The sequence below is a fragment of the Coccinella septempunctata genome, chromosome 4 (genome assembly GCF_907165205.1).
Source record: "Coccinella septempunctata chromosome 4, icCocSept1.1, whole genome shotgun sequence".
Lineage (NCBI taxonomy): Eukaryota > Metazoa > Arthropoda > Insecta > Coleoptera > Coccinellidae > Coccinella > Coccinella septempunctata.
The window spans coordinates 26,131,293-26,155,720 of record NC_058192.1 but is presented as its reverse complement, the minus strand read 5'-3'; the positions used below and the strand labels follow the sequence as shown (position 1 = coordinate 26,155,720).

Below are 24,428 nucleotides of genomic sequence, written 5' to 3'. Positions count from 1 at the left end.
CAGCCGTACCCAATTTTTCGAATATCACAGATATTTTTTATTTTTGAACATTAAATTACTCGAAAACGCCCCATTATAAGAGAAAATATAAAGTAAAGAATACTTTTATTTAACAAAACGTTAAAATATTCATTAAGTAGCGTTCAGATTAGATTATTTTGAAGAGTTAGGTTCTTTGAATTTTCAGTATTTCTATGGTACGTAATGGTCATAATGAGAAAACTGGAAAACGTGTGTGATATCTTGTGTTCGAAAAAGATTAATCAAATACATAAATGAAATTCATTTCATTCGGTAAAACCGTTCGTGAGATAGAACTAAAAATAATTTTTTTATGGTTTTCAAACAGCACGTATCTTTTAAACCGAGCTGATTCGGAAAAAAAGGTATAGGAAGAAAGTGTTTCTCTTATCCTTAAGAATAAACTGTTAAAATATTTGTACGAGTGAAAGATTCGCCCTGTATAATTTTAACACAGTTTTATTAGGGTCCTATTAAGTTGATATGATAGAAATAAATTAATTAAGTGAAATGAAGTTTTCACCACAAATACTAAAAAGAAAATCATTACTTTTTCATAATCGTCTAACAGCCGTTTTCAATAAACCTATCTATCCATCGTTTCGCTTACTGACGATTGTAGTTGGGGATCCGACGATCGGGATTTACTCGAGCGTCGTGGAGACCTAGTGGATTTTGAAGATTAGATGGTAGAAAGAAAAAAGGTTCTATGATGTATGCACTTTCAGCGGTGGGGAAAGCGTATGCAGGTTTTCGAAGATGTAGGTCAGGTGTACATACTCGAGCGTGTCAGATTGAAATAATGTATATGCCCTACGTGCCCCTGATAATGAATTCACGCTTATCTGACAGTTTGCGCGGTGTGGCTGGCCGTACGGAATAGTTGAAAATGGTAAAAAAAGAAAAATTCTCTCGAACGTGTCAGATTTTTGGAGGATATGTTAATTGGACCCAAAGGAAGCTACTTTTCAAGGGACGGACAATTTGGACGTGACGCAAGGTCCCAGCGGTCCCTTGAAAATGAAATGTCCTTTGAAATGAAATTTGACCAGATATATAACACAACCTGTATACTTTTTATTCCACTATAGCAAGCAAATATATTATGATTTCCGTACCAGTTCATTGGGTTAGAATTTCTTATAATCGCAAGTGTTTTTTTCTCCGAATTTACTTGTTCGAAAATAATAAAAAAATAAAGGTGTGGCAACTGAAAGCGCTTGTTATGGAAATAAGATAGTTATTTTCCTAAAGGGTGCGCATGCAAAAAAAAGTTTTAGGCGAAAGAATATTTTTCCTACGATGATTTGATGGAAAGAAAAGTTTTATCCAGGAAAATTTCTTCAATATTTATTACACAAAATGTATGAAATGAAGATAAACCAGTTTCGAGCCTCGATTGTTAACTATAACTAAATCAGGTCATTCGCCCCCCAATATGTTTTATTATTAGACCCACATCTGTATACATCATTATATCGTGCTATATTACTTCCAATTCTTCACATTTATATGTTGAGAACCATTATGCGAGAAATTACGAAAAGGATTGACCATTGATAATAAGTATACTATCAATTTTTGGGAATTGGGCAAATGGTTTTGCGATGTTCATTTTTTCAAGAGCCTCTTACCACTATGCTAAATTGAGTAGGTATAAATTCATTACTGAAAATTCAATATTAACTGAGCGCTTATATTCGTGAATTTTCCAATTTGCATAGTACATACTGAAATAGGCACGCAATTAAGAATAGCGGCAAGCGTCTCCAATTGATTATTGAAAAAGTCCATCATCGTCAAAATGTTGGAATATTCGCTTTAATTTAATATTATTAAATTGATGTGGCCGATACTTGCAAACTAGAAAATAAATAACATGACTATCACTTTGAAGAATTATTCAACTACAACACGTGTTTCGCTATCCCGTTAGCTTCTTCAGGTATGAAAAAGATTATTTCGTTGCGTGTATGAAACAACGTCTATCAAATTGAATTATTTTTTACACCATACCGCCTGATGTTGAAGGGTTGCAGCACTCTGTATTATTTAATTTTTGTGATGTCCATCTTTTCGATTGAAGCAAAATGTGAAAATTTTACTGGAATATATCATATCATTCGTTTCATGTATTCGAAAAACCACTTTTATTATCCTACAATATTTCATCTCACAAAATATCCACTAGTTTAATTTTTGTAACAACCTGTATTATGTAGAATAATATTTATGATGACCATCCATTCGGTTGAAGAAAAATGTAAAATTTTGAATGGAACATAATTTATTTCGAACTACGTTCATCATAGTTTATATTTTTTATTACGGTTTTACTATTTTGTAGATAATTACAGGTTAGGTTTTATTTTAAATTACACGATTCTTCATGTATAGGTAGTTGAAAGGAATTTGTCCTGCATCCTCTACGAAGGGTGCAGGGGTAGATTTTTCAAATGTTACTCCTAACTTTTGTGCCAGAAATGGATATTTTTTTGTTGAAGGGGATTTCATTGATGGGTTGTTTTCATCAACCTACAAATATTTTAACAGTAAATTCTTGAGGTGAAAAGAAACACTTTTCCTATAAAATTTTTTTCGATTCGATCTCAGGATCGAAAAAAGATATATTTTAAGTTTTCATAATAAGCAGTGCTATCCCTGAAAAAAACAAAATTACCTTCAGAAAACTAGCTAAATCTGTGATTCTACACATCATATCTGTGGACTTTTTAAACAGGGTTGTATTCATTCAATGTACACAATTTCTCAAATTCTATAGATACTTTTTAATTTTTGAACATCAAATTACTCGAAAACGTTCGAATATTCATTAGATAGCGCCTAGCTTAGTTTCAAAAGTTGGATTCTTTGAATTTTTGGTATTTTTATGGTAATGGTCATAATAAGAAAACTGGAAGACGTGGGTGATATCTTGTGTTCGAAAAAGATTAAACAAATAAATGAAAAAGTGTATTCCAAAATTCATTTCATTCTATAAAGACGTTTGTGAGATAGAAGCAAAAATAAATATTTTCATGGTTATTCGACATCCTGCATCTTTCAAACCGTTTCTGCGAATGGCTCTCAAATTAATATTTTGAATACTCTTAGAAACACATTTGAAACACCAGTTAGTCGCTGCGCTTCCTATATTCCATCTCTTTAATCTTTGATCATATTATTTGGATTCAGCAACTGGGAACATTCTAAAGGATTGTTAAATGATTTAGGCAACCGAAAGACACATATAGAACCTTTTGAACCACCCTGTATTATTGAATTACCTCAATACTGTTTAAGTAACTTTTATATTTAATTTGAGGCTTAAACTGAAGTTTGTTGAATGACTACAAACCCAATCATATTTTAGCGGTTGTATCTTGGGATGCAATAAAAAAAAAACACAAAATTAACTGAGGCAACAACGAGGGGTGAACCGGTCATGAAAATGTTGTACACCACAATTCAGACAATTCACGCAATTCCTATAATAGCATATAAAACAATTCAGACAATTCAACAATTCACACAATTCAAGAAAATTCATGGCAATTCACGGACAATTCAATACAATTCATGGCAATTCAATACAATTCATGACAATTCAATACAATTCATGACAATTCAATACAATTCATGACAATTCAATACATTTCATGACAATTCAATACAATTCATAGTTATGTATTTTTCTTTTTAATATATATTTTGGGAATTTTCTTCACATCACACTATGAGAGGTCTGAAACCACTCAATAATATATCTTATAGATATAGCCAGATAGTAGTTAAGGCTAACTAAGGCTAGCTTACAGAAATTGCTTCTATCCATGGATATCCTATACTTCATTGTTCGATGTACTATTAACCTCCCCTCATCAACATAGTTATATAGTTATATAGGCTGATTCAAACAACTTTGAAATTCAACTGAATAAAATGTTGTGAAAACGACCTAATATGGGATAAGAGCATTCCCTTCCATAACGACAATTTTGAAAATTGAGGTATAAAATTGTATGATCCGAAAAAATACTTTCAGGTAAATTTTTTAAAATTCCCTCAGCAAATGGCTCTAGAGTTATTCTGTGCATAAAATCTTTTTGGTCAAAATAGGCAACCCTAATATTGAATACAACAGAGCGTACCTGTTCGTAACGACAATTTTTGTAGGTTTTTCCAAATTGAGTTATAAAATTTTATGAAGCGAAGAAATACTTCTAGGTGGAATCTTTTGAATCAGTACCTTCTATCAAACGCAAATTGATCGAGTAGTTGAAAAAAATGGTTACTGTGCAAGCTATTAATTTTAAATCATACATCAACATGTCGAGTTATTTTATGGAATTTTATGAAAGTATGTGAAGTACTACAAAATAATAACACAACTTACCAGGTTTCAGAAACATGGTGCGTTGAAATCAAGATTGTGTTCTCATGAAAGTTGTTCGTTCAATTTATATGGAATAACAAAGAGCTTACAGAATAACCATCAAGAGGTTCAACACACGTGCTGAAATATCTATGTCTACTTTTTGAGTGCTGAAAACTATTATTAATATTATTAATTCATCTTCACTGATTAATCAACTCTCCGAATTGCCCAATTCGGTGATCCTTAGTGTGTACCTACATATCTAGGAATTCATTCAACGCGGACCTTAATTATTACATTACTAAAGCTCTATTGATTACAAATGGTATAAGCGAAATATATAATTTTTATTTTAGACTTGGAGAAACATCTCCAAGCGAGTCTCCAAGTCTTAGATGAACCTCCGAATGATCTTTGTCAGGTTGAGAGGGAAGAAGCTGTGAATATATAATTGACATTATTGCAATCGATATACCGATATAGACCGACATTTCGAATTAACATCTTCTCAGAAATTATAAAAGTGTTAAAAATGAGGTTGAAATAACCAAAATTATATGATATGCATTGAAGAAAGAACGCCCGTTCTTAACAATGATTTTAATGGGTTATTCCCAACAGAGTAATAAAACGGTTTCAACCAAAGGAATCGTTTCAGGTACCTGCTATTGAACGCAAAGAGATCGGGACCAATATTCACCAATATTGTTGGTGAATAGTCCCTGTACTGGTTAACAATGTGTTTTGATGACTGTTCATGATGTAAAATGTTATATCGAACCAATTTACTCTATTCTCAAGAATGCACATGTCTCGAGAAAATTTGAAATTTTTAACTTTGAATCCCTTCAGGCCCCCCGTACGGGCTGACAATGAGCTTTGATGATTTTCATTAGTATAAATCAAGGTATGAATAATATCCGATTGCACCATATCTCATTCTTTTTCCAAGAGAAATTCAAATCCTAAAACGAGCATTAATATCTTTCTCAGAACTGTAAGAATTGTATACTGAACAATACAGTTATCCTTAGAGCGCGGCGTTGACAGATTGTAACTGTTGATGAAAGAAACCTGGCTTCACACCCGCAGGAAATTATTGTGTATCAATAAGAAATAATGAAAAAATTAGATGTTGTATAATTCTTACCTGCTCAATCTTATATCACTTTAATTCAAATCACAGAATACAGAAATTACATGTCTACATGAATATGACTATATACATGTCCATATACATGTGCAAACCTCCCTTTCTGCTTCCTAATAGTTGGACAGGTTGGACACCTGTGAATTGCAAGACAGCGAATCGCCCAACAATTAGAAAATGCATTGCAATTCATAACAATTCCAGACAATTCATGAGAATTTTCGAACAATTCACGGAAATTAATAGTTCAGAACAATTCTTTATAATTTACGACGATGGGCAAGTTTCCTAAAACTCCAATATCGAATTCAAATTATTTATGGAAACCCATTTCCATTAGTTATCCAACACGTAAGAGATTCGTTTCAAAATTCAGATATACACCCTTCGAAACTTAATAAACATTCGATTGTGTAAAAGCGTGTAACGTAGAATGCCCTTACTACAGTCTAGTAATTTTTGTCAATTCGACACCAGTGAAACCGATCAAGAAAATATAGAATTCCATATCGACCGAATTATCCACATATTACAAAAAAAAATTTTTGAATTCTATACCTTAGAACATATCCATGTTCTATAAGAGAGCTCTTCTGAAATCACAATTTCCGACCGAATGCAATGTGTTAAAATTAAAAAAAAATAAATTTCCATATATGTATAAGAGTTATAAAAATTCTTAGATTTTGAAATTTAGAAAAATAGCCCATTCTCCACAATTCACGACAATTCTCAACAATTCCTGACAATTCACACAATTCTTGGCAATTCACAACAATTCTTGACAATTCACCACAATTCCTGGCAATTCATGACAATTCTCAACAATTCTTGGCAATTCAATTCAATTCATGACAATTCCTGCAATTTGTACACCACAATTCACGACCGGTTCACCCCTCGGGCAACAATGTGAACAGAGAATTCTTTATGAAATGCATATCGCATATTATCAATATGAAACACGATTAAAGTTACCTGGGCCGGACTTCTTGAGCTCAATAGAATAGAAAGCGGATCTTTCATCTCAGTATTGCAGATCGATTGTGTATTTCCTTCTCACTTTTCTCTTGGTTTTTCTACTCCCTGAAATTCAAGAATACGGGCCTTAAAAGGGTGATGAATCTTCCACTTTTGGGAAGTGAATTGCAAACTGTTCCTATCTCCTGGAAATAATTGTTACCTCCATTATTCGAGCCTTGTTCACTGAATGCATTGCCATTGATTTTGACAATGCAATCAATCTTACGCAAAATATCATCTATTTAGATATAAATGAATCAAAGAAAGAAATATTCTGGTTCAGATATGCATATTCAATGTTTTACCCGAAATTAAAATTTCATCGGCCATCTTTCTGGCTTACATCAAGAAGCGACCATTTAATTTGTAAATGAAGTAATTAAAATTCAAATTGGATTTATTATTAAGTTAATCTCTTCAAGTACTTCGCGAGAATGCTGCTAAAAAATTGGATTCAACTGGATGGGATGACGATAACATCTGGTTTCACATTATAAACTGACTTTGGATCGGAATAATTAAATTTTATTCTGAAGGCGCATCGGTCTATAGTCAGTTTCTATTTTTATTATTTCAAAAATAGTAGATCTGAGAGATTTTTCAATGAAAATTTCCTTCGCTGTTCCAGCTGTTGACTGGCTGTTAGGCAACCAATCAGTGGTACTACTTCTTCTGAATAGAATCCAGGAGTTTCAATGAAAATGCTAGCTTTCGATCTTTTTCATGCATTCAATCCATGTAAAATCGGTCAAAAATTCCATGAGGCCATTTTAATAGTCTCTTGAATAGACTAGGCATTTGAGATGTTCCTTGAGATAATAATCTTTGTGTGTTTGCAGCACTGGCATGCCCAACTAGGCCACTCACATATTTCTCACATTCTTAACTTGTGATAAATATATGAGCCCATGAGATCATCCTTATATTATCCGGGGAAGGTACGAGTCATAAGAAAATTTGGTATCAGAGAGCCTGATTCTCTATGGTCAAGTAAATCTCATCATCGTGTCTTTCCAGTGAGGGGATTATAAAGAAGACCAACATCAAGAAAACTTTTACTACGATACTGAATCAAAAGGAAAAGGAAAGGAATAATTGGAAAAGGAACTGAACATATCCATATCCTCAAAATACCATTAAATGGTATACAGACGGCCACGACAGGGACTGGTGTCGGTGTATTCGGATCTGCCACCAGATTATTATCGCTGGGCGAATAAAAATTATTTTGTTTTATTTTATAATTTGTTTAATTCCGTATAATCAAGGTTAAGTAAATAAGACTTCCAATTTTTTTTTAACCAATTCTCATCCAGTCCCACGTTTCATTCTGACAAATAGCCTGGGCGGATAGAAGGATTGTAATATAAGGGAAGAAAAGAAGAGAAAAGAAAGAAGATTTTTATTTTGAGTTTACAGTTGAATTTCTTCTATTACAATCTATTCTCAATGACATTTATGTTATGTTGTATTTTTGTAAATAATCCTTATTATCAGTATAAGCTTTGAGTATTCAACCCTTATACTCAAGGGTATAAGTAAGACTAGCGCCAGATAATATTTGATAATCTACAATAAATTAATCGAATTTTTTTCTGTTTCAGTATCCTCTGTCCGCTTCATTAGGTGAGTATTTCTTACATATCCGATGTGACCGAATTTTAGGACTATTTTCCTCAATAGTTGGGGAGCCGACGATGCTAAATCGGGATTTACTCGAGCGTCGTGGGGACCTAGTGAATTTTGAAGATTGAATATTAGAAAGAAAAAAATATTCTATGATATATGCACTTTCAGCGGTGGGGAAATTGTCTGCAGGTTTGCAAAGATGTAAAAAAAATCGTCAGGTGTACATACTCGAGCGTGTCAGATTGAGATACTATATATGCTCCACGTGTCTCCGATAATAAATTCATGTTGATCTGACAGTTTGTGTGGTGGGGCTGGCCGTACGGAAAAGCTAAAAATGGCAAAATTTATGAGCTTGTCAGATTGTCAGACGATTTGTTAATTGGATCCAAAGTAACCTCATTTTCAAGAGACTCACAAGGTCACAGCGATTCTTTTTAAAATGTAAAAAAAAAACGTTACTTGTACATAAACTCGAGCTCGTCAGATTTTCATAGAGATGGTTAATCTCGATGTTGCAGACATGTTGACCCATTAATCTGACAGTAATCAGCGGGGGTTTTCTTAATCTGACTGTTCGAAGATGATAAACAAGGCATTTTTTTTTAAAATATCTCCCTTCCTGTACCTCTAATCGTTTTTGTATTCATTATGAATGTTGTAAAAATTGAAATTCTGAACAACTTTTGTCTGAAGCAATTTTACATACTCGTAACCGTTTCAGAGTTAGAGGGCGATAAGGGCAAGGAGCTTAGCCACACATACGAAAGGCCAAGGTCAAAGTAGAGAGCCAGCCTAATGTACATTCATCGCCATATATATCCAAAACGTTCAAACGTAGAAAAAATGTCTCCGGAGAAAATTGTAGAAAATGTTGTGCTCTACAACTTTTATAATGAACGCGAAAACAATTTGAAGCCCAGGATAGGAGATAATTAAAAAAAACTGATTTTTGTGATCTTTATTGTCAATTTTCATTGTTTCGGCTTGCTAAAACTGTCAGATTATCTTATTTTCATTATTCTTGAATCATTAGCTTCAAAATAAGATAATAAGCCATCACGCTCGAGAATGTACACATGACGTTTTTTTTGCAAGTTTGGCATGCTTCGACACATTTTCGCTTGAATTGTCAGATTAAGATACCTAATATACAGGGCGTGGCGTAATGAATGGATAATATAGAGCCTGCGGGTAGAGGTCCTTAGGGCGGTTTAAAAAAATATATTTTATGTTTTGTAAAAGTCCCTTGGTTTTCGAGATATTGGAGATTTTCGAAAATTCAAGAAAATCACATCCTTCGCCACTCGTTTTGTAGGCCAGACTCCAAATGGAGGAATTTTTTCAAACTTTTTTTTGGATAGTATTCCTAAATAGGTGCGCTATCGAATGTAAATTATTATTTTTAGGGCGCATGCATAGTTTTTCATGAAAAAAAGATCTAACACAAATTTTCAGTTTTGCTTATTTTTTTTCCTAAGTTCAACCCAACGTGGTGTAAAAAATAATATGTTAACCTGAGTACCAAAGCAAGAGGAAACATGCCTGTTTCACTGAGATTCTGAAATGGTATAACTTTCTCTATTTCCAGCATTAAATACAAAATAAATTTCTATTACAATGAGTCAAGGCAGAGTTTGATGTGCGCCTTTTTCTTTAATTTTTAGCAACTGAAATGAGACTTGCAAGCAGAATAAAGCAATTATTCATGAGAAGTTGTAAAGCATCTAGTAGAGCTCCTGATGCCGACTTTGAACACTTTTTGCAAAACTCGATTCAATTAAACGCCATTTTGAAATTGGTTTTTTCCTCTCGTATTCTTTCATTATTAAGCGCTATAGTTATAATGTTAATAGTTTTTAAGCGAATTTCAAGTAACGAGATGAATTTTAGCACCTTTGTAATTAAGAAAAAAAAGCTAAAAATTAATTTCTATTATATTGAGTCAAGACCTTTGTTACAAAAATGCTGAAATTTAATTCATAACTTGAAATTAACTTCAAAATATTGATTTCACAACGTTGGGGTTCAATAATAAAAGAAAACGAGAAAAAAATAACAATTTTAAAATATCGTTTCATTGAATAAAGTTTCACAAATGATGTTTAAATTGGCCACCATGAGTTCAGATACATGCTCTATAGTCTACACTTTCTAATGAATCATAGCTTTATTGCATATCAATAATTTTAAAATGAGTATCGTTTCATTGAATTAAATTTCACAAAAGATGCTCTAAAAGGCCACCATGTGCTTCAGTACATGCTCTATACCTTCTTATAGAAGTTTGCTTTATTCTGCTTGCATTTCTCATTTTAGCTGCTAAAAATTTTAGAAACAGTGTTTACATTAAACTAGGCCTCAACTGATTGCAATAGGAATTTATTTTGTATTAAATGCTGAAAATACAGACAGTTATACCAATTCGGAACCTCAATGAAACGGGCATATTTTTTCTTGCATTGGCTTTCAGGTAACCATATTATTTTTACACCGCGCTAGGTTGAACTTATGAAAAAAAAATAAGCAAAACGGAAAAGTTGAGTTAGATCTTTTTTTCATGAAGAATTATTCATGCGCCTCATAAATAATGAATTACATTCGATAGATCAGCTATCCAGAAATACTATCCAAAAAATAGTTTGAAAAAATTTTTTCACTTGGAGTCTTGCCTGCAAAACGAGTGGCGAAGGCTGTATTTCTCTTGAATTTTCGAAAATCTCCAATATCTCGAAAACCAAGGCACTTTTACTAAACGTAAAATATATTTTTCTGAACCGCCATAGAGTTCTCTTCCCGCAGGCTCCATATTATCTATTCATTACGCCACACCCTGTATACTTTTCAATAAGTAATTATAATTAACAACATATATTTTAATCTGACACGCTCGAGTAAGTACAATGATCTTTTTTTTTTACTATTCTGACCTGTCCTAGACAATTCTCCCTATATACAGGTATACTTTTTGGTAGAGGTACTCTACAGGGCGCAAGGTATCTCCCCTTTAATCTGACACGCTCGAGTAAATCCCGAATTTTCCTCTTGAGCTCCCCAACTAAAGTGAAAAATTTTCGAAAATTTTGTTTTGACAGCTTGAGACAAGAATATGTTGCTTAGCAGTTTGTGGTACAAAAAGAGTTCAGTCATGAAAAGATTTAATTTTTTCCCATTTTTTTATGAAGAACTATCACAAAGTAATGTATTACTAAATCCCGAATTTCCCTCTTCTGCTCCCCAACTACAAAGCACGCCCATGTTTAAACAATACCGACAACACTTGAAAAATGATGCCACCGATAATTATCCTCATAAGACACGTGACCGAAAAAAATATTTAACATGGATTCCTCCGATGGGTTACCTTGCGTAGCTTCAGTAGACGAAATTCCAGCGTTCGGTAAATGTAGTCGGCATTTCTTGAAATTCGACTTCTGCTCAGGACAAAAACTGATGGCGCTGCCAGACGACATACCACCAGCGGTTTTTCTGGATGCGGTTCATCAAATCCGAAGGATAATTAGTATTTAGTTAAAGTGGCAAATTCGTCATTTCACGAGAAATGTTGCTCCACTTCGGGTCGAGAATGGTTCTGAAACAATGATTATTCTTTTTGCGCACCTTCATCATTTTTTGAGTCGTTGATGGCAGTATTTCGAATTTTTTCACGTGATCATTTGAGCATTTGCAGTTCCAAACGAATATTTGAGGATTTGTGATGATGTCAATGATCATAATGGGATGATTGGAATGTTTTTCGAAGAATTGCATTCTCGGTCATTCTTCATAGCATCGAGACAGAGAAAAATAATAATCTTTCACCATTTTTTATATGCTTTTGGACTGAATTACCACAATGATAAAGCGTTCACTTGTATATCTTCGGCCTCGTGCTTTCCTATCATTCGAGTCGAAGACAATTTGTGCTGAATTGCCTGAAACTTTTGAAGATGCACTGCACAAGCATTCTTGAAAACTTGTAATGAAACTCACATCGGAGCGAAGGATTTCACAAACTTTCGCTTTCCATATTTAATCGTCGAATTACTTCCGACTTGATCTATAATAATAAACTTGAATAATAAAGAAATGCCTTCAATAAATAATATACCTTCACTAAATTTCTCAATCTTTCCTTTCTTGGTGTTTGTACATAAAATTTTTGGGTCTTTGTCTTCTTGAAAATGTTCTCACTGATCTTTGCTTATTTCCACTGCAGTACATCATCTGGCTTAGGGAATCTGGAAAATCTTGAACCTATGGAGCTAGAAGAATTATTAATAGAACTATTTTGCTCTTATTGCGGTTAGCCATGCTGACATGCATTTCAAAATAAAAGAATAAGACTTCTATTTTGAAAATAAAACAAAAAACATGTAATTCAAAATAATTTCAGGAACAATTTGAAAATTAATTTATGCAAGATGCAAATCACCTGTGAGCAATTATAAAAACTGTCAAGAATAATTTGCGATTATATAAAACTCAGGTAATATCTTCGAAATTCAGATAAATCTAAATCAAGAAGTCTTTAGTCAAGGGTAAATATGGAGGTGTTATTGTTGATGATGACTTTCTGAAATTCCAATTTAGCAGAGAGTGTCCTTTTTTCTTTTTCCCAACCACCATACATACAGAACTCAAGGTCATAGGCAGGAGTCAAAATTCTTAGTGAAATCTCTTGTTGTAACTCTTTGGTAAAATGCTCATCTATGCATATAATGTAAGAGCCTGATCTGCCTCAATAATATCCTCGATGACCAGAATTTCTCACCCCAATTAAGCTAGCAGAACCAATTAGGAATTTTTTTTTTTGCGGCCATAATTTTAGGCTAATTTATTACCCCAATTAAAAATTTTTTGCTCCCCAATTTTCGGAGGAATTAGGGGTTCTGCTAGCTTAACGTTAAGCTAGCAGTACCCAGAAGCTAATGAAACATTTAGCAGAAATCTGACAGTACCATAATTTTAGGCTCTCATTTGAACCTACTGCGGATTTCCCTAGAATAGGTTTTTAAAAAAAAAAGGTTCTGCTAGCTTGACGGTAAAGCTAGCAGAACCGCTAATACAATATTTATCCAGAATCTGATCACACCATCCTTTCATGCTAATTTTAGGCTAATTTATTACCCTAGTGGGAAATTTTTTGCTCTCCAATTATTGGAGAAATTGGGGGTTTCGTTAACCCAACCCGTCGCTAGCCGGACAAAACCGATAATCCATTGTTTATCCAGAATCTGATTAAATCATATTTTGAGGCTAATTTTGGGCTAATTACGTGTTCTTTTCTATGAAATGAGAATCTTAGCCTTCAAAACAGTGTTGTCAGCTCAAACCTTCGATTATTTTTCAACAATATTGCTATGGCCAAAACTCATTACCAATCTTGCGTAAAATGGTGAAACAGAATATTCGTTCGCTCAGTCATATTGCTATATTTTATAATTATAACAATGTTGTAGATTTAGCAATGTTACGACAAGATGCGAACAGAATCGACCTGAATGTTTGAGCTAAAAACAGCTCAATTTAGTCCATCTAACTATACTCATACAAACTAGGAAGTGTACCTACAAAAGGAAGGACTCAGGCCCAGATTGCAAATTATAATTTGATGGTCCATCAAATCTTAATCCTCCATTAAACAGTGAAAATACTCCGTACTTCCATGGGCGATTGAAATTTTATTGGACCGTTTAATTCTAATTTGCAACCTGCCACGGGGTGTCTGTGATTTGACAGCAATTTTAAGAGCACCAATAGACGACACTAATTATTTATCTATTTTACACTTATTCAATATTGTCATTTATTATAAAGGTGAGTAATGCAATAAATACAATCTGCTGTATAATATTAGCTTCAACAAGTAGCCTTTTTTTCTTGGGTAAATAGAGGAACCTAAATCGTCTGGGTCAGTTTATTGAAAAATCCGATTTTCTCAACTTTTCATCTTTTTGAGATAACTCAAGATCTAGTAGACGCACTGACTTGATTTTGAGCTCAATGAAGGCTAAATAAATGTTCTTTTTCATGACTCCTTCGTGGGATGAGTATTAGTGCCAATTGTGGGCAAAAGGAGAGTAAAACAGAAAACATTTTCAAAGAAAAAGCCAATTTTCGAAATGCCATATTCTCGGGGTCTACTACACTTACAAAGCTCCAATTAGGTTTCAATTGTGTCAAATTTCATACTTTAAAATAGATAAGAGCGATTTTTCTTGAAAAAAACACAACTTGTCACAAGTTATAAGCGAAAGATTGAAAAAATTCCAAAAGATTTTAGGTTTTTTGGCAACAAAAAATTTTCCCAGGAGATTTCAAAGTTGCAAAATTGGTGTAATTCTACTCGAACATGTCCTAATAACCAACCAAAAATTCAGCTTCCTGCAAATTTTTCAGACCCTCAAATACCTGGTGCCTGGATTATAAAATCTACACAATTTAAAGTATTTATATATTCCTGGTATCATTCGGATGATACCCTCTGCAATGAAGATATGAATAATTTCTTCCTCCGACGCTTTCTTCAGGATCAAAATTGCAAAAAATCAGACGAAGCCAGACAATGTCGAGGGTTTTCGGCCCTCAAAATTTAAACCCTTTTGGAAAATTATCTCAAACGTTACTTCCCTCATATTTGAGTGACCTATCGTCAATTTACACCATTTGTTCTCATTTTAGACCCAAAAACCCTAATTTGGCTTGGCAATTGTTTCACGTCTAAATTTCCCCAAACCATACATTTTTTGTAGTAGAGAAAACTGGTGAGCATGCAGAATGCATTCATATTCAGTGAAGGTTCAAGCTTTTGTTCGAGTAGCCATAATAAGGCTCAACAATGCCAGAAAACATGGTGGTGAAAGGCATAATTCCCAATTCTTTCTCAACCTGTGAAATAATGGCTTGGACTGCCACCACTAATAATCGATAATTCACAATTCAATACCCGATTTGTCGTAGAGTCGACGATTCAAATCGCAAATCATGGGCATGATAAATGGCTTTAATACCTCAATAAATTCATTCGCCAAACTTCATGCTTCCGTTTTGAGCTCGCCTTGCCTCAAAGAAACTGGAGCATAGGTAATTCGAATTATGTGCGCCGATAGCGGTCGACCACAGAAACGAGACGCATAAATCTGTGGTCCCTGCATAATGTGCAGCCATATCATTTCTTCGTGTCGCGATAATAGCTCGTCGTCAGGTTGAATTTTCCCCTTTTGTACCTTGTAATTTATGGTCTTCCACCCACCTCACTGCTAAAACCGAATCGTTAGGACTGTAGGCAGCAATAAAAGCTTATATTACGTCGTGATATAGCCTTCCAAGCTGCTAAAAAATAGATTTTTAAGGGTTTGCTAAAGGTTTGAATTATCAGGAAAGAGATTTATCGGGTCGCTGCTGTAATGAAGGTTGCCTGTTTGGATATTGAATTTTTTCGTATTTCTCTTTTTGTTAGAATAAAGCTAAATGAATCGAAAGGTACTTTTTAACGCCGTTCATTCATTTATTTAGGTATTAGTCTATATGATTGTGGGAACTAGAGTTATCAAAAAAATGTTCTCCTCTTCTGAAGGATATTGTATTAGTGTTAAAGCCAATTCGATCCAGAACAAATGAGCAATCAGTGAAATTATTCAAAATTTTATAGATAACATCGAAGAGGGATATGTTTACGGCCTTCTATATATGTATATTTGGAATGAAGAATAATTTTGAAGGGATACCTACCTAAGGCCAGAAAAATGACAACCAAGTTAGGACAATCAAGTTGATACTATGCTGACATTTTGATTAATTTTAATCATTCCTCAGGTCTCTGAAAGAGCGATACAAAATTATTCTCAGTTCAAGAATTATGAATTGTGTCATTCAAAATCTGAACTAATACAGACTATAACTAAGAGTTAGGAATCGCCAAATTTTGGAAATTTCAAAATCTTGTCTTGAAATCACAAGAAGTAATTTCAGAATTTGAAGGCAAGACAAGAAATCTTGAAATATCTTGTCCAACCATGATATGCTAAAAAGTGTTTATCGGTTAAAAAGATGAAAAAATTTAACAGAAAATACCTATTTCTAATTATTGCACACTCTTTTTGATAGAAAAATATAAATTGAAAATAATTAATGGTGATCTCGTTGAAACTCCAATTGGAATCTAGATTTGCAATTTTTACTTTAAGTCCTACACTTTTTTATGTTTATGGAAACATCGTTCAGTTGGTTTAGTTATTATTTTCGCCGTTGGTACTTATTGTGTGTATCTGAATTTCGAAAGAAAAACAGAATTTCTTTCTCTCAGTATTGACGCTAGTAACTACCATTATCTAGCATTGGTGAATGCTGCTGCTCGCTCTCGCAGCTACAGTTTCAGATTCAGATTTATCATTTTAACTCGCATTAGTAGGAGTCGGTTTAGTTTCACTGATCATTTATACTAAAACTTACGTTTCTCTCTATTGCTTGTTATTGAATATTCTGAGGCAGAATCGGAGCCGAGTAGTCGTTCTGTTTACTGAAGAGTCAATGTCACTTATGGTAAAATAAGACTGCCACTTTGTGATAATCAAAAGTAGGTATAAAAAGTTGAAATTCAGTTCAAAAGCCGATTGGTGGGCTGATGACGTAGAATGTGGCAAGATCAAGTTCAACTTTGGTGCCAAAACGTTGTTATTTTTTGAATTGCACTGCCTGATTGTATGATAGTTTCGCCAATGCCTGGTTATGTGACGTATTTTCGATCTCCTGTTGAGCCTTCTTTATACATTTTCTTGGTAATAATGACGTCACTTTACTAAACGCAATGAAAAGTTCGCCAGGGAATCACCACTTGTCACTAGTTAATCCAGTGACAAGTAAGTAACAAGACAAGATTCAATATGTCAAGACAATATCTTTTTGAATTTCTTGATTTTGACAAGATGTTTGTTGTCATCAAGACAAGAATTTTTTTCTTGTAGACCCCTAATTTCTTGTGAAACGACGAATTTGTACTTTTTACATTTCTGGAATTAATGACGAAAAATCTTTCTTAATGTCAGTTCGGATGAGTGAATGAATAAATTGAAAAAAAGGTTGCCACATCAAAAATAGTACTTCGTTTACCGGGTAGAAAAAGTATAATATTCCTGGAAGACTGATGTGGAGATTGCTAAGCCGAGTCTTAGCAACACAGAGTCCAGATTCAGGAATGTGGCTTTTCCCTATTAATTATTAATTTTGACAAAATCGCGAATTATTTTATTGAAAAATAAATGTTGATTTTAAATTCGTAATGGTATTGGTTGCTTTACTATGGAAACGTATTAATGCTGAATTGTCAAACTCGACGCATATAAATTTAATTCCTGGTGTTATCCATTGACATAGAAAATGAACTGAGCAATACCCACAACTGCCTGCTCTGTAGAAAGAGAAGGAGCTATGATGCGTCCAATACTTGTCTCTTTTCTAGGGACATAGACGTGAAAAAGACCAGAAAAAGACAACAACTGGCTGCATGTTCGGTAGTCACCACATTTTTCTGCCATTTTTACTGTTGAGCCGAATAGGGAATGATCCATACTCTATGTCTATGGTGTTTTCCAAAACAAAACAATGTAAAGTGACAAGTGGTAATGAATTTTCCATTTCTTTGACTCATCCAGAGCTGGTCGAGGGAGTGAATACTGCTTCATTAGAATTATTGCCTAAGATGTACGAATATGCATAAAAACGTTTTATAGACTATCGCAAGAGTAAAAACACGAAAATGTTGTAATAGCATACTTCCTTTAAACTTTGTTTAAAGATGAAATCTTCAATAATGTAGGCCAATTATTCAATGTTGAAGTCAACTCTAGCAATTAAACATAATGTAGATATATCTACGTATTCAAAACTTCGTTCTTAATTGAAACGTCAAGCCCAAGGTTATATATAGGGCAAAGAAATCTAAAATTTTATCGAAGGAAGAAATCGAAGAAGTCATCGAGGAAGCTCCAGAAAAAATTTTTTTAAGGTAATTTACTAGGTTTCAATTTCTATTCAGATTAGGTCCGAATTACTCTACACAATATAGAAGACCTAGAATCTAAGCTTTCAATTAGCATACTTCATTCGGAGACCAACAAGCCATTTGTAGTTGATCAGATGTACTTGAATCTTTATCGAATTTATGTTTGGTTGAGACCAGAAAATATGAACAGGGACCGATTTTTCTCTAAATTTCAAATCGTTAAAGCCGAAAGGGTTGAAGACAATTAGTAGGAATATATCAATTTAAAAAAATGCCTAAAATAGTTGCTAGTTTTTTTAACTTGGAAAATTCGACAGAATATACTGGTCACTGCTTTCTGCAACAATATTGGTTGACTCTGGTGCCAACATGTAGTTTGAAGAGGCATGGCTGATGGAAATCGTCAAACGTTGATGAAGGATATATCGAAGAATCTCTTAACTATATTTTAAGTTGAGGTGGCAAATAAAATCTTCACAGTACAAAATATTCAACAAAATAACCCTTCTACCCGTCATGTTTTCCGAAATGTTTCTCGTAGTTCTAATACGAGGATTTATTGATATCTAGTTAGCCCTCGAGTTAGCCTAGACCAGTTCCATTCATAAAATAATATTGTGTTACCATAGCAACGAACAATAAATCATTAGAAGTGTCAGGTGTCAGTCTGAAGTTTGAGGTCAAAAAAGTAAACCAGAGTTACGCAATAAATTAAAAGAAAGAAGATGTCCACCGAAATTGTGACAATTGAGAAATTGGAGTAACGAGCCATTATCAAGTACCTGTATTAAAAAGGGTTAAGAGGTAAGCAGATTTACGAAGATATGCTTAATACTCTTGGTGATCAATGTCGTTCGTATTCGACCGTGAAAAATTGGAATGCAAGCTTCAAAAGAGGTAAATTTTCCATTGAAGAAGAAGTTTCGTGTCCAAAAATCTGCTGAAAAAGTTTTTGCTTCAGTTTTTTGGGATGGCCATGAAGTAATCATGATTGATTTTTCGGATAAGGGTAGAACAATAACTGGAGATTACTATTCGAAATTACTGACCACACTACGGGAAAAAATTGAAGCGAAAAGACGCGGAAAGCTATGCAAAGCTGTTTTGTTTTTGCAGGACAACGCCCCTGCACACATATCTCATGTTGCCATGCAAAAAATTCGTGATTTAGGGTTTGAATTACCGGAACACCCCGCGTATTCACCAGATTTGGCTCCATCCGACTATCATCTCTTTCCTCCTCTGAAAAAATGTTTAAAAGAGGGTAAATATTCTTCCAACGATGAGGTTATAAAAGCTGTGGAGGTCTGATTTGGACAGCAAGAAGAAACAATTTTTTTGAAAGGTCTAGAGACGTTGCAGGTTCGCTGTAGTAATTGTATCCGATTAAGAGGAGAATATGTTGAGTAATAAAATATTTTGACATTGAAATTTAGTTTGGTTCTATAGCAGGCTAAGAATTTTTCAATATATCCTCGTTCTATTCCTCCAATTTTCAATAATTGTCAAAAAACTGTGAATATAACAAACTGATTTCAAAATGTACACTGCAATGCATCGAGATTTTCCTATTATTATAAATAAGTCTTTTCAATCTTGTGTGTAGAACACTAAGAGCTGTAAGGCAATATCATTTCCTCACAGTAAGGAAATGAATATTTCCTAACAGTTGGAAAATCTTGACTTTTTCTTCGAGAAATTTTGTCTGGGATGCCAAAATTTTCTAGCGATTTGTGGAAAAAACATTTACTTCATGTTCTCCTAATTATCCGATTTGTGTGATTCAGAATGTCGAAAACTATTCGACAGAGGCAGATTCACCGATTAACTATTTTCTCAGAATGCCGAATAGGTATACTGATGAAGCTCGAATTGGAATGGTTATCTGGTAACAACGGTAACACCCCATTATCGGAAAAGCAGAAAACTCGCGAATAAATCTCCTTCCAAGTCAATTCCATCGTATCGTGCCAACGCAACGTATCGCATCGATTTGTAACTCAACCGTGCATGACTCTGTTTTTAGGACTTCGTAGATGCGAATTAGCGATAATGGTCGTGTAATGACCAAGAAGGGTTGCAGTATTTCACGTCCGAAGATTTAATTACCTTTGTCGGATCACGAGATTAGCGTACTTTCTCGGCTGCGTAGACGAACTCTTTGGTTATATTGCTGTTTTCTGACTTAGAAAGTTTGGAAGGGTCTATACTTTTTTTTTCATTCTTGCCAGTATTCATTTCGTAGTTTATTGGAATATTGAGCACTGTAGAGGATTCTCATTATGGAGGGATGCTTTCCAACGACATGGTTTGAATAGAAATTATATGCATGGGAGATAGATAAGATATCAATGAAATGCATAAAATACATTAACGTAAAAATAATGGAATGCCTAACAGCCTTTATTGTGTATTCTAAAAGCTCTACCAAAAATTTCAGCAGATTGTAGCTTGGCGGATTTTATACATTTTTAGGGGGACATTCTTCAGGAAATAGTCAGTGCGGAAAGATATACTTGAGTTCGGGCAAGCAGTTGAGTGCAAGACACTTTCCGCAAGAGTAAGGAACAAATATTTTCCAGAAAAGCTTGAAATATGTATATATACTCCATTCTCTCGGTTGGTCATGGAAATTTGAAACATTTCACTTTGCTTAGTATAGTACGAAAGTGTGGGGTTATGACACTTGTCAAAACATTTTTTGGTTTTGAATTAAAGCTATGTTGCCCGTTCTACCTAAAAGTTTCTGTTATTACGTATTTTATCGAATCTCTTCGGAAAATATGTGACGAACATAATTGAAGTTTATAAAAACTGATTGAAGGCATACCAAATCTAGTTATTTGCATGGAAAATAAAAGAAATCAGTATAATATCATTTTTTTGTCATCCTCTCCATTCACAATCTTTTTGGTTGTGGAAACATTCAGCTGAAATATGAGTCGTTCAGATTCGGATGAAACATTATATAAATTCTCTTACATTGAATATGTTCGCTACCGTCTGACGTATTGTGGATTTTAGAATATCAGGGTATAACTATTTGAATGAGCGGAACTGAATTCTAAATATCACTTCCTGAAACCCTGTCTCTTTTTTTCGATACTTTCAGCATTTTTGTAATATCAATTAATATTAGTTGTATTTGTCCCCTTCTATTGTTTTTCCGCATTAGTGTGTAAAAGTAATAGGTACTCCAGACCCAGAAATGATTGAGAAAATAGTTATTTGTGCGACCATTTATTATTTTTCGTAATGAGCTTAAAATAACGCGAAATACTAAAAATAGTGTATCCCAACGTGTTTCACACAACATTTTTTCAAGTTTTGAATAAGAGGTGACTGTGAATTCAAATTAAAAGTACCATGAATGAAGAATGTCCAAACGACGTTCCTCGTAGATTACTTTTGAATCGTCTAGTGACGGAAATCATTTTATTCTTCACTCTGTTGCTATGGAAGCAAATATTGCTTTATCATCAGTTGCTAAATATTCTAATTTTCGTTACTGGTTACGAAAAGTAAAACGTTTCAAAACGTCAATGAGTTTTAAAAAGTGACACTTTATATTATATCAAAATTCGAAAAAAATTGAATAATTTTGTCAACTCATGCGTCAATTGTATTTTTCACCCACTTCGCCTTTACTTGTTCGATTAACGATAGTCCCGCGCGGGAAAGTATCACTTTTCGCACTTACTAGAGTTGTTAGAGAAGTTGCTATTTCCTACTTCTGTGCGTTTTCAACAATTTTTCCTTACTCATTGCAGTATTCGCAATTGACTTTTTTCCGACTTGTGCCGAATACTGATTTTTTCCCGCAGTACGTATTCATACTTCATACTGATATGATTGAAGGGAAATGGAGAAAGTTACAGAAAATATTTGTGCAACCACAGTTGGGAGAAGAATTATTTTTCGTAATGAGCGCAAAAGTACGCGAATTACGAAAAATAGTGTTTCCAACGTGTTTCACACAATATTTTTTCTAATTTTGAATAAGATGTTGCTATGAATTCGAATTTAAAGCACCAAAAACTACTTTAAAAGCTCCTCTCGGAGATTTCTTTTAAATCGTCTAGTGACGGAAATTACATATTCAATTTTTCACTCCGTTACTATGAAAGCAAGTATCGTTTCATCATCAGTTTCGAAATATTTCACTTTTCGTAACTGGTTGCGAAAAGTAAAACGTTCCAAAACGTCAATGAGTTTTAAAAAGTGTCAAAATTTTAAGAAAATAACGTTCCTAACCTATATGTGCTGCAAAGTATCACTTTTTGTGCGTTAGGAAATGTTCTTCAATTTGAAAGTAGGCTGAAAAACGAAAATACCCGTTGATATGGCAAACTGTGCACAGGGTGTCCTAAATTGCTTGATTTTGGCTAATTCTGGTACTCCTAGACTAGAAAGGTAAAAACGTCCTGGGCTCGATTGTCGTGGGAAGTCCATTTGTTGCAACCGCTTCACGATATCTTCATTTGTTCTGAAGATATAAACAAATTTTGATATTTTGTTGATTTCGAAAATTTGACACTTCTTTATTTCCGAAAATATCCAAAAACGATGAAAATTTTTTACAGGACTTTGTCAGATATTATTCTATGTTTCGAGACTTAAACTGACATAAGTGAGGTTATCACAGATCACAGACGTTAGGGGTGGGTAGTACCTTGAGATTAAACTCATCGATAGCAAACAGTAAGTGGTGTTTTTGTCCTCGAAATTTATGAAATTCATTTCAGGCAAGGCGGCCTGAAAAGGGGTGCTAGTTATATACTCTTTCACCGTAGTTATAAATAAAAACGAAATAATAAAAGCTGCCATTTCAATGTTAAATTGGCTGGAAGGAAGGTTTCCTCAAAAAGTGAGAAATTGCATTATGAATTTGCAACAGAAATTCTCTTTGATGTGGAGTACTTCACTATTTCATCATCTTTTGCTATGATTCTATTCGAAGAATGTGTGTCCGTGCGATTTTGAAGGTGATTCTTGACTGCATCAAGGCGAGGAAACCCTTAAATCGAGCAAACACCGAATTTTTCCGTTTCCCTCAGATCGTTACAACCTTCTCGTTCATTTCCACTTCTGAGGTTGTCTCGAGCGGGTTCTTAAAAATCCCCTCGAACAGTTCCCTCTCGGCCCTCTTGATTCTCTAGAAATAAAAAAAAGAGTTAATGAACCTTATGCGGCGAGAAAGGAAAAAACTCTGATTAACCGTGAATTATTTCGACTTTTATAGGGGATGTGGTGTAGAATCACTGCACCGAATTTCCCGAGTAAGGTAATCCATTAGCGGAGGTAATTTCCGGTCGGAAAGAAAAAGGGGGACTCCGTGAAAGTCTTTGGCTGTTCGTCTCGTTGATGAATTGATTGTTATGAACAGTTTGCCGGTGAAAAAGACAAAAATGAATAAGGTTTCATTTAATTTCTGGCTCCAATTCGTCTCGGTAATAACATATAGGTATGAATAATGATAGTTTATAGTCTTAATACCTTTCCTGACCGATTCGTCTAAAAAAAAATGGTTATATGAAGCTCATAAATACCGTTACCATTGTAACGTGCGATCCAAAAATTTCGACAAAGGGGCTTTGAAATTTTCGAGGTTCATATTCTGGGACTAAACGTAACGCTTATAGCTTGTACCACTACATTATTCGGAGAAACAGTTTAATTTAAGGAAAATTTCTAACAGATTCTCGCAAAATTTCGGAACGCTAACTTGCAGTTTCGTTAAATTCGAAAGATAACTAAAATAATTTACAATAGAAGCTGAGAGTATTCTCAAATATTGGAAAAATCTATCCTCACAATTCCATAGCCTAATGAACCACGAATTTTTGTAATGCATGATATTGGGAATTCCAAAGAAGCGATACGCCCCCTAGTGTCAATTTTTTTAAATGCAAAGTTATCGCACTGTTGTTTGTTTACATTGAGGAACGGAGAATTTTTTGGTGTTTCAATAAGAATTTTCATAAAAAATATACCTTAATCTGTTGAAAATATCTCAGACAATGGGGATTGTTTTCATAATTTTCATCCTTTGGACAAATCTTCGATTACAACTTTCTTATGAAGATGTCAGTTTTTACTATTTTTCACGATGAAATGAACGTTGAATGATAAGGGACATATGTATCATGTCCTTTGTAGCACGGTAGAGTTTCTGTACATTCCGAATTGGTTACGAAGAATAGAACATGAATTAACTAACCTGG

At 34.0% G+C, this 24,428-nt stretch overlaps 1 protein-coding gene across 2 annotated transcripts in view; it reads left to right on the top strand.

The window, feature by feature from the left end:
• The window catches only part of LOC123312255 (alpha-mannosidase 2), a 165,607-nt gene that overhangs the window by 21,089 nt on the left and 120,090 nt on the right, over positions 1 to 24,428 (top strand). For both annotated transcript variants that reach the window (XM_044896588.1, XM_044896589.1), the window contains exon 2: positions 8,177 to 8,198. The gene's annotated coding sequence lies outside the window, so the exon portion shown is untranslated. The remainder of the gene's footprint in view (positions 1 to 8,176; positions 8,199 to 24,428) is intronic.